Source organism: Lipotes vexillifer, unplaced genomic scaffold (assembly GCF_000442215.2).
Source record: "Lipotes vexillifer unplaced genomic scaffold, Lipotes_vexillifer_v1.1 scaffold1073, whole genome shotgun sequence".
Classification (NCBI taxonomy): Eukaryota; Metazoa; Chordata; class Mammalia; order Artiodactyla; family Lipotidae; genus Lipotes; species Lipotes vexillifer.
In genome coordinates, this window is record NW_006791304.1 from 1,062,853 (window position 1) to 1,072,898 (window position 10,046).

The following is a 10,046-nucleotide window of genomic DNA, read 5'->3' on the forward strand; positions in this document are numbered from 1 at the left end:
GGCTCCGCGCCTCCAGGCGGCACGGCCGCGAACGGCTCGGCGCGCGAGGGCAGGGCTGCGGACGTGGCTGGAAATGCGGCTCCCCCCGGAGGAAGCTGCAGTCGGGCCCGGATCTCCGTCCCCCACCGCCACCCCCGGCCCGTCCACCGCCTCCGCTCCAGCCCCTCCCGCAGGCGCGAGAGCGGGGCGCGCGCAAGACTCACCTGCGGCCGCGCGGAGCTCGGGCAGAGACACCGCCCAGCGCGAGCCGGGAACCGGGGCCCGGACAAGGTCGCGAATTACGTTGCTCCGGCCGTCAGGAAAGCGCTGTGTCTTTGCATAACTCATAAAAACACTTATCACATTACACAGTTACCTAAGTCTCGGCAGTGTGCCCACGGAGGGATGTCTGGTTTAATAAATAACAACAAAAATGTACTCTAGAGCGATTTCCCCTCCGACAGACGCAGCCCAAGTCCTAGTCTTTCCCCTTGTAAATCAGGGAACTCAGGGAATGTGGGGTGTTGTTGTTGTTTCTCCTTTCCTTTTCGGTGCAGAAAAACTGTCAAACGTGGATGTGTGTGTTTGTGTGATCAATTTTCTTCCCTTTAACATCATTTTTAATAGTTCCTACGTACAGAGACCGTGCGTCATACAAGTGTATGATGTACACACAAATTTTAGCAAGAGCATGGATAGTTTACAATCGTTTGAAGGAATTGAAAAAAAATTCAAGTAGCGGCGAGGGGGGGGGCGGCGGTTATCACTCTTAAGGTGAAAGGATGGATATAGGAAGCCTCCACGCGTTTGCGTAGAGAGAGCCGACATTGGAGTGAAGGCAGACACGCCCTTCTACTTCCCCTGCAGCCCCAGCCCCTTAGAACAGGCAGTGAGGGCGGTCATACAGCTAATAATGTGGGGCGCGGTGCCAGCCCCCACCAGATAAGGGCAGGGGCCAGCACATGAGGGGTCTCAAACACCCCTGCAGACGTTTATGGGACCTCTCAGCAAGAAGCAGAGCGTGCGGTTGGAAGTGAACCTTCCACGGGCAGGTTGCAAGGAGTGGAACCCAAGGGCTTGCTGGAGAGACAGAGGTGGTCACCAGACTGTCTTCCGGGGAGAGAGAGCAGGAGGCCGCATAGGAAGCAGAGTGGACAGGTTTGGGATCTGAACTAAAGGCTCTATGCAGAGAGGGGGCAAGAAGCACTGGCACCAGGGATTCTCCATTGTTCTTCACCCATGGCATCCGCCTATGCTCCCTTTAAATGTTGAGCCAGTATTTAAAGAATATCTGTCTGTACCTAATTATTGGCCTGAGTGTCTAGGTCCAGCCATGAGGACCTAGTGAGATGGTATGAAGACCTGGGGAGCCAGAGTGAGCGTCTTTACTCCACCCCTTCCACCACCACCACCAATTCTGAAAGCCTTGGCATCATAACCATGACATTAGCTCCAAGCTAGAGGCATCTTGTTATTTTTATTTTTTCAAGGACCTTGTTTTACTAACTATTGAGGTATTACAAGAGAAAAGAAAAAAGGAAGGGGCTAATATTTATTGAACACCTGTCTGTCTAGTGATGATACATTTTCCAGTAACTCGCCAAAACAATCTGTGTTACGTAACTATTGGCATCCCTATTTTACAAATGAGAAAACTGAGGCTCAGAGAGGTAACAAGCTCAAGTCCCAGAGCTAGGTAATGATAGAGCCAGGATTCAAACCCCATGTGTCCCACACCAGCAGCCCTTTGGGCTTTCCACCACCTACAATGGCTCTCATCCCAGGTACCAGTGCTGGAGTGCTGTCTATGGTATTTCTTCTTTAAGCCATTGGTCTGTGGCTCAGTCTTCTGAACTACGTCTAAATCCAATGACTACAAAGCCTCAAACGCCTGCCTGTTATGCTATCACCTTTTGAGAAAGGTAGATTTAGGCCATTCCTTTACGCAGATATTGCTATGCCTGTGTCATGTCACTCTGCAGCCTGGCCACAGTGATATGACAAGGGACAGATAAATCAGTGCTTCCCAAACTTTGTATACGTATCATCTGAGAATCTGTCACAATGATCAAAAGGGACAATTAGATCAGTGTTTCTCAAACATTACTGTGTATACAAATCACTGGGGATCTTGTTCACATGCAAATTGACTCAGGAGTTCTGGGGTGAGGTCTGAGATTCTGCATTTCTAACAAGCTTCCAGGTGAAGCCAGACCACACTTTGATTATCAGTGTCTAGAACACTAGCTTATGAGGGGCACCAAAAACTCTGCCCCAGGGCTTCCCTGGTGGCGCAGTGGTTGAGAGTCTGCCTGCCGATGCAGGGGACACGGGTTTGTGCCCTGGTCCGGGAAGATCCCACATGCTGCAGAGCGGCTGGGCCTGTGAGCCATGGCCGCTGAACCTGCCCTTCCAGAGCCTGTGCTCCGCAACGGGAGAGGCCACAACAGTGAGAGGCCTGCGTACCACAAAAAAAAACCCAAATGAAACAAAAAAACAAAAAAACTCTGCCCCAGAGTGGCATGTATATATATATATATATACACTACCCAGTGTAAATCGGCTCATTAGTGGGAAGCAGCCGCATAGCACAGGGAGTTCAGCTCGGTGCTTTGTGTCCACACAGAGGGGTGGGATAGGGAGGGTGGGAGGGAGATGCAGAAGGGAGGAGATATGGGGACATATGTATACATATAGCTGATTCACTTTGTTATAAAGCAGAAACTAACACACCATTGTAAAGCAATTATACTCCAATAAAGATGTTTTAAAAAGAAAAAGAAAGAAAAAAATGAAGCACACACAAAAAAAGAAAACAAAAACTCTGCCCCAAAGAGACAGAAGCCCATGTTGGATGATTCCTAACCAACCCAATTAAGTCACCATTCTTGCTGAATCTGGACACTAGACACACAGATAAAAGGGTTGGGGCAGCAGCAGAATCAGAAATGGAAAGAAAATGAATCAAGACTCAAGAAAAGCAATTAGAACAGAGAATAATGCATATGCCTTATGAGAAGTTGATCTGATGCTCAAGTGCTAGGAGCTGAGGGCGGAAGCCATGGGGCAGGAGAGGTGGGGTAGGGCCTTAGATGGAGAAGAGGGAGAAGACAGAGTATCCTGGGGAAGTAGTGACATCATGGCACCTTTTTTCAGGAACCAACACAAAGAGCATAAACAACTGAATAAAATATTTTATAAGTTTCTTTTATCCTGGACAACATTTTCACAAGAATGTTATACTTCATGCTTCAAAATATAGCTTAAGAGATTTAAGATCCTGCTCTTGTAGTAATAAGTGGACGTGGGGTTCACTGGTGGCACAGTGGATAAGACTCCACGCTCCCCATGCAGAGGGCCCAGGTTCGATCCCTGGTCAGGGAACTAGATCCCACATACATGCCACAACTAAGGAGCCCTGGAGCCACAACTAAGGAGCCTGCCTCCCCTAACTAAGACCCAGAGCAACCAAATAAATAAATAAATAAATATTTTTTAAAAAGGTGGATGTGATGTTAGCATTATTGCTGGTTTTATATAATGAAATTTAATGTTATTTTATTAAAATATCTCTGTATTATTCAAAAAATAAAGTTTACTTGATAATGTTACCCTGAATTTTACTGTAAAGCTTCTGCTTTCTTGGCTTGACTTGTGGAGAAGAGATCTAATACTCCCCTACCCAGATATCCAACATTATAGCTGGAAGCTTGTTGTCACCATAAGGTGACTTTGCCTATCTATTTTCTGATCCACTGGACTTGGGCATTTTATTAATCAGTATGCAACACTCAGAAAACATTCCCTGAAGATTGACTTGATGCTAAGAAAAGATATTCAAATAATAACCAGGCTCAGATAAGTGAGGGGCAATTAAGAAGGTGGATCATGAAAGGGTTTGGAAGATTTTTAGCTTGGGCAGTGCATTAGTGTGCTAGGGCTGCTCTAACAAAGTACCACAGACTGGGTGGCTTAAATAACAGAAATTTATTTCCTCACAATTCTGGAGGATAGATGTCTGAGATCAAGCTGTTGTCAGGGTTGATTTCTTCTAAGGCCTCTCTCCTTAGCTTGTTAATGGCCATCTTCTCCCTGTGTCTTTACATGGTCTTTGCTCTGTACGTTTGTGTCCTTATCTCCTCTTTATCTAAGGGCATCAGTCATATTGGATTACAACCACCCTAATGACTTCATTTTACCTTAATTATCCCTTTGAAGGCACTACCTCCAAATACAGTCACATTTTTAGGTACTGGACCATTAGGACTTCAACATATGGATTTTAGGGGGACAAAGTTCAACCCCTAACAGCCTATTGAATGCCTAAATGGAGATGCCCAATGGCAACAGAATGTGTGGGTTTAGAAAAGAGCTTTGGGCCTGGGAAGGAGACAGGTGGGGGTCATTAAAGGGTAGCCATGAGAATGTGAGGGTGAATGCTAAGTGAGAAGAGACAGGGGCCAAGGACAGAGCCCTGAGAACACCACACTTAGAGGATGACCAGAGGAAGATAGGACCAACCAGGAAACTGATAAGGAAAGAGAGGCCAGGAGGGAAGCCGGACAGGTGTAGGGACGCAGAAGCCAAGGGAAGAGGGCGTCTCAAGAAAGTGTGAGATGGGATCAATTGCATCATATGCTCCTAACAAGTCAAGTAAAATAAATTTAGCCCAGCAGCATAGACATTACTGACCTTGGCAGGTGAGCACTTTCAAGTGTCAGGGGGTCAGAAGCCAGGCTTGAAAAATGAAGGTGGGATAGTAAGGGCAGAAAACACCCACAATGAATTTGGCTGTGAAAGGAGGAAGCAAAGGTTGATCATCAGAGAGGGGCATAAATATTCCTCCATTCTTTTTAAAAAGGGATCACATGCATTATTTTTGATAGTAATACATAAACACAGTACAAAATTCAAAAGCTACAGAGAAGAATGCAATGAAAAGTCAATTTCTACCCAGATATCCCCACACACACACCAATGTTGCCTCCAGATGTACCCTGCTCCTTGCCCCAGATGCTGACCTTCGTGAAGGACAGCAGTGGTTGTGGGTACCCAAGCTGTTGTCGTGGAGCTTGCCTGTGATGGAGATCAGAGGACCGGAGGGGAGTAAGGAAGGGATGACAAATCCTTAGTATCTTTTCCTGCAGAGTTGCCCCATGCTGTGTCTCTCTTCACGTGGCTCCCTCTGTGGGTTTCAGGAACTAAGTCCACACATTTCTCCTTCAGCCAGAGGGCTGGCAATGGCTTCCTGCTGTTGCTAGCGCTGGGGTTCTGCATTTTTGTAAATAGTCCTTTTATTAAATGGTCCTCAAAATACCCAGTTTTCATGTGCCTTCAGTTTCCTGCTGGGACGCTAAAGGATACAGTCTCCTCCTAACTGTTCCCCAGACCCCTCCCCAGACACAAATACAACCATCAGCTTCTGTGTTTATTCCCAGAGATATTCTATGCATTATAAAAGCATTTTCTATGTATTTTTACACAAATTGTATCATTTAACTGCCTGTCCTGCACCTTACTTTCTTTTTTATCTTAAACATAGAACTTCCGGGCTTCCCTGGTGGCACAGTGGTTGAGAGTCCGCCTGCCGATGCAGATGACACAGGTTCGTGCCCCGGTCCGAGAGGATGCCACATACCGCGGAGCGGCTGGGCCCATGAGCCATGGCCGCTGAGCCTGCGCGTCCGGAGCCTGTGCTCCGCAACGGGAGAGGCCACAACAGTGCGAGGCCTGTGTACCGAAAAAAAAAAAAAACAAAAAACAAAAAACCATAGAACGTCCAAGCTTCTTTCTTTTTCTTTCTTTCTTTTTTCTTTCTTCCTTTCTTTTTCTTTCTTCCTTCCTTCCTTCCTTTTTCTTTCTTTATTTCTTCATAGAATACCACAGATATATATATATATATATATATATATATATATATATATATATATTTATATATAGAAGTGGAATTTCTGGGTCAAAAGAGCCATGCATTGTAATTGTGATAGATGTTGCCATATTGTTCTCCATAAAGAGCAATACACACTCCATAGTTTTGAAAGTGTCTCTTTTCTCATACGTAGCCTAACCACACATATTCTTAAATATTTTGATCCTTCCTAATTGTCAAGGAGAAAGCAGTGTCTCGTAGTTTTAAATTTGTGGTTCTTATTACATGTGAGGTTGAGTACATTTTTTTGAAAGATGCATTTGCATTGACTTTTCTATGAACTGTTCATTTTTTTCACTGGGTTATTAGTATTTTTCATTGATTTATATATGAGGTCCTAATTGAGAAAGAGAATTCTTTTTCTGTAAATTAGTTTGCAAATATCTTCCCCAGCTTGCTATTTTTCAATTTTTTCTTCTATGGCTTCTTGGTTTTCTATCATAGTTTCAAAGAGGCCTTCTCTTCTGAGTGGGATGTTCCAATCTATGGCTTCAGATGTTCTTAGGTAACCTCAAGTGTTGACCATAAAGGTATGGTAGAAGCCTCTAGAGACAAGGTTCTGTTGCTGATGAGGTAATGCACAAACCATCCACACAGACGTTGGAGTTACTCAGGAAGCTGGGAGGACTTAGGTAAGAACAAAGACACTGTGATTGAGGGTTGTGGCCAGAAGTGGAGTTTGGCAATAAACAGGGAGTAGAGGTTAGGAGAGCTAGATTTGAGGCTTGGAGACATGAGAGCTTTTATTCAAGAGTAATGGCAGTAATGGCAGTGGTCCAGTTGCTAAGACTCCTCGCTCCCAATGCAGGGGGCCCATGTTCCACCCCTGGTCAAGGAACTAGACCCCACATGCACAACTAAGAGTTCGCATGCTGCAACTAAAGATCCCACATGCTGTAACTAAGACCTGGCACAGCCAAATAAATGAATAAATATTAAAAAAAAAAAAAAAGAGTAATGGCAGTGGGACTTCCCTGGTAGTCCAGTGGTTAAGACTCTGCACTTCCAATGCAGGGTGTGCAGGTTTAATCCCTGGTCAGGGAACCAGGTGCCACATGCCACATGGTGGGGCCTAAAATAAATAAATAAATTTGAAACAGTACATTTATAAAACCTCATATGTAGTATAAGCCCACCTCTGTAAAAGAATTTTTAAAAAGCAGAAAAAAAAAAAAAGAGTAATGGCAGTGAGTGAAAAGGACTCAAATCCCATCTCGCAACTCTGAGGTTCATAGACAATATGAAACTTCCTCTCAGAATGGCTGCAGGTGAAACCATATCCTCAGAGGAAAGCCAGGTTTCAGCTAAGGTAGAAAGTAAAGGAAACTTCAATGCAGACTTGAGAAGTAGTTGATAAATCATGAACTGGTGCTTATAGAGGTCACAGCAGAAAAGTGTAGAAGGGAGAAGTGGGAGGTTGAGTCAGGGAAGACAAATTCAAGAAACAGTCTTAGGGAGAGATTATAGAAAAGAATCAGTGTGGGTGTCTGAATCTTGGGCAACAACTAGGGATTGCAGGGATCCTTATCAGGCTACAAGAGTGTCAAAAACATTTGGCCCCAGCAGGTCTGTAGAGTGCCGGTCACCTGGGCCTGAACTGATTGATCTCAGAGGAAGATGTCATCTCAAGAGCACGGAGAGATTTGCCTCTGGAAGAGGTTCAGCATCCATTGATTGGTTCTCAGGGAAAAACGAGAGCAAAACTGCCAGGTCTGTGGGTGCTCAGGTAAACAAGCAGAGGCCTGAGAGCGCAAAGCCCTCGTTACTATGCGGTGCTCCCTGGTGGTGTGTGTGAGGATGCGGGCAGATGAAGATGAGGAGAGCTGCTGGGATATCCCACCGCACAAGGCAGTTCCCTTAGGCTCTTTGATAACATCGGGTTGCATATTTCTCATCCATCCATCCACCTAGCCTGCTACCTAGGTGGCTAATCCAACTATTTATCTCTATTTAAAATCAATCTTTTGGGAATTCCCTGGCGGTCCAGTGGTTAGGGCTCTGTGCTTTCACTGCCAAGGGTGCGACCAAAAAGTAAATAAATACATAAATAATAAAATAAATCCTTTTTTTTAATGAGTTGAAATTCTTCAAACGTTGCATAAATCTGATTGTTAATTAATCTAGACTGGCCTTCTACCATCCCATCCTGACAAAACTAAGTCTAAAAACAGAATCCCAGAATGTCTCTTCAATTTAATATCAAAAGAATGACCAAAAAGAGGCAATTTAAATCATGATACAGTTTTCACCTTTCACAGCTATTGACAGCCTTCCTGTTCACTTTTACAAAATATAAGCAGAAGACAGAGTGACCATATTTTTCTTTTCCTGACATATTCTGTCAAGTAAAGACTATATTTCCCTACTGCAGTAATTTAACTATAGTCACCTTTAACCTTTTTGGAGGGTCATGAAACTTTTGAGACTCTGATGAAAGCTATGGGACATTCTCAGCAGAAAAATACACACACAAAAAAAATTTTGTTCCCTATTTCAGGGGGCTCCTAGAACCTCAGAAGCCTGTATCAGGACCCCAGATACAGAGCCTGTTTTAGAGTCAGAAAGACAAGTGCAGATCTTACACGATGTCAGTGACTTTATGTCTGTTGCGTCCCATTGGTCAACAGGAAACAAAGATTCAAATCTATCAGAGTGGAAACATCTTGTGTCCATATTTACTTTGTAACTCTCCACCCCCATTCTCAGTTCTGTTCACATCATCTTGAGAACATATTTTCTTCCTTTGGCTCCAACTGGTAGCTTTTAGTTCCTAGACAGTGGCTTATTTATATGTGCTGCATCCTTTTCTTGCTGGGATACAAGAGGTTTATTGATCTCACAATAAATTCTTTTGCTTGACTTTCATGCAAACCATCAGTGTCAGGAATTTTGGCTTTTTTTTTTTTTTTTTTTGATACAGAGAAGACTTGCATGTCATTTGCATCTCATTAGTAATAGTCAAGTAAGAATCTCCCTTCTAATAGAGTCACATTGTAAGTTAATAAAAGCAATTATGTGTTGACTGTTCTAACACTTTCATTTGGTTTCGTTTCCGTCTTTATTTCTCCATTGACATTTTCTTAGGATTCGTAGATTTTTGGATCAATGTCTGTAAGCCTGTAATTATACAAATATGTTTTACAGAATTGCAGGGACCTTCACAATTCAAGTTTAAAAAATATTTCCAGGGGCTTCCCTGGTGGCTCAGTGGTTGAGAGTCAGCCCGCCGATGCAGGGGATGTGGGTTCGTGCCCCGGTCCGAGAGGATCCCACGTGCCACGGAGCGGCTGGGCCCGTGAGCCATGGCCGCTGAGCCTGCGCGTCCGGAGCCTGTGCTCCGCAACGGGAGAGGCCACAACAGTGAGAGGCCCGTGTACCTCAAAAAAAAAAAAAAAAAAAATATTTCCAGTAAGCATGACTTACTCCTATGCCTCATTACCGAGCAGTCTCTCTAAACCTTTACTTGATGCCTCTCAATATTGTGTATTCCAGGTCAACGGTAGCACAGAAGCCCTCGTGAGTGTCCCTAGCACACATCAAAAAGACATTTCAAATGATGCCAAATTTTTTTATTTTTTTGCTTGACTGAGATATTTTTGTTGTGTAGTACTTGAATTCAATACTTCTCTTCAATTTATAATCAATACAATAGTAAAACCTGTAACTATAATAGAAAGTAAGGCTATAATTTTATTTGGGGCCTTTAAAGCATTTTATTAAGTTGCCATCAGTAGCATGTAACTGTTTTAGTCATAGAAAGGCAATGAAGCTCTAAGAGAACTGAGGCAAATAGCCCAGACTCTAGATTTTGTGATGCTGTTTGATTTAAATGCTTTTGAAGGTGCTACCTTGCATACAGACAATTCAAATAAGTGATAATAATCCAGTTGTGTGTGGTTACGCTACCACGATGACCATATGATGGCACAGATACTAGGTACAAGTATCAAAGTGGTGACGTTCACAAGCTCAGCAATCAGACTGCCTGGGTCTGCATCTTACTACTTGTGTGAGGCTGAATACATTTAACATCTCTGTGAAATGGAGTGGACGGTAGTCCCTACCTAATGGGGCTATTACTGAATCATACTGAATTTCTATCACTTAACAATGTATATTTTTAATAATTGAAAGAGTG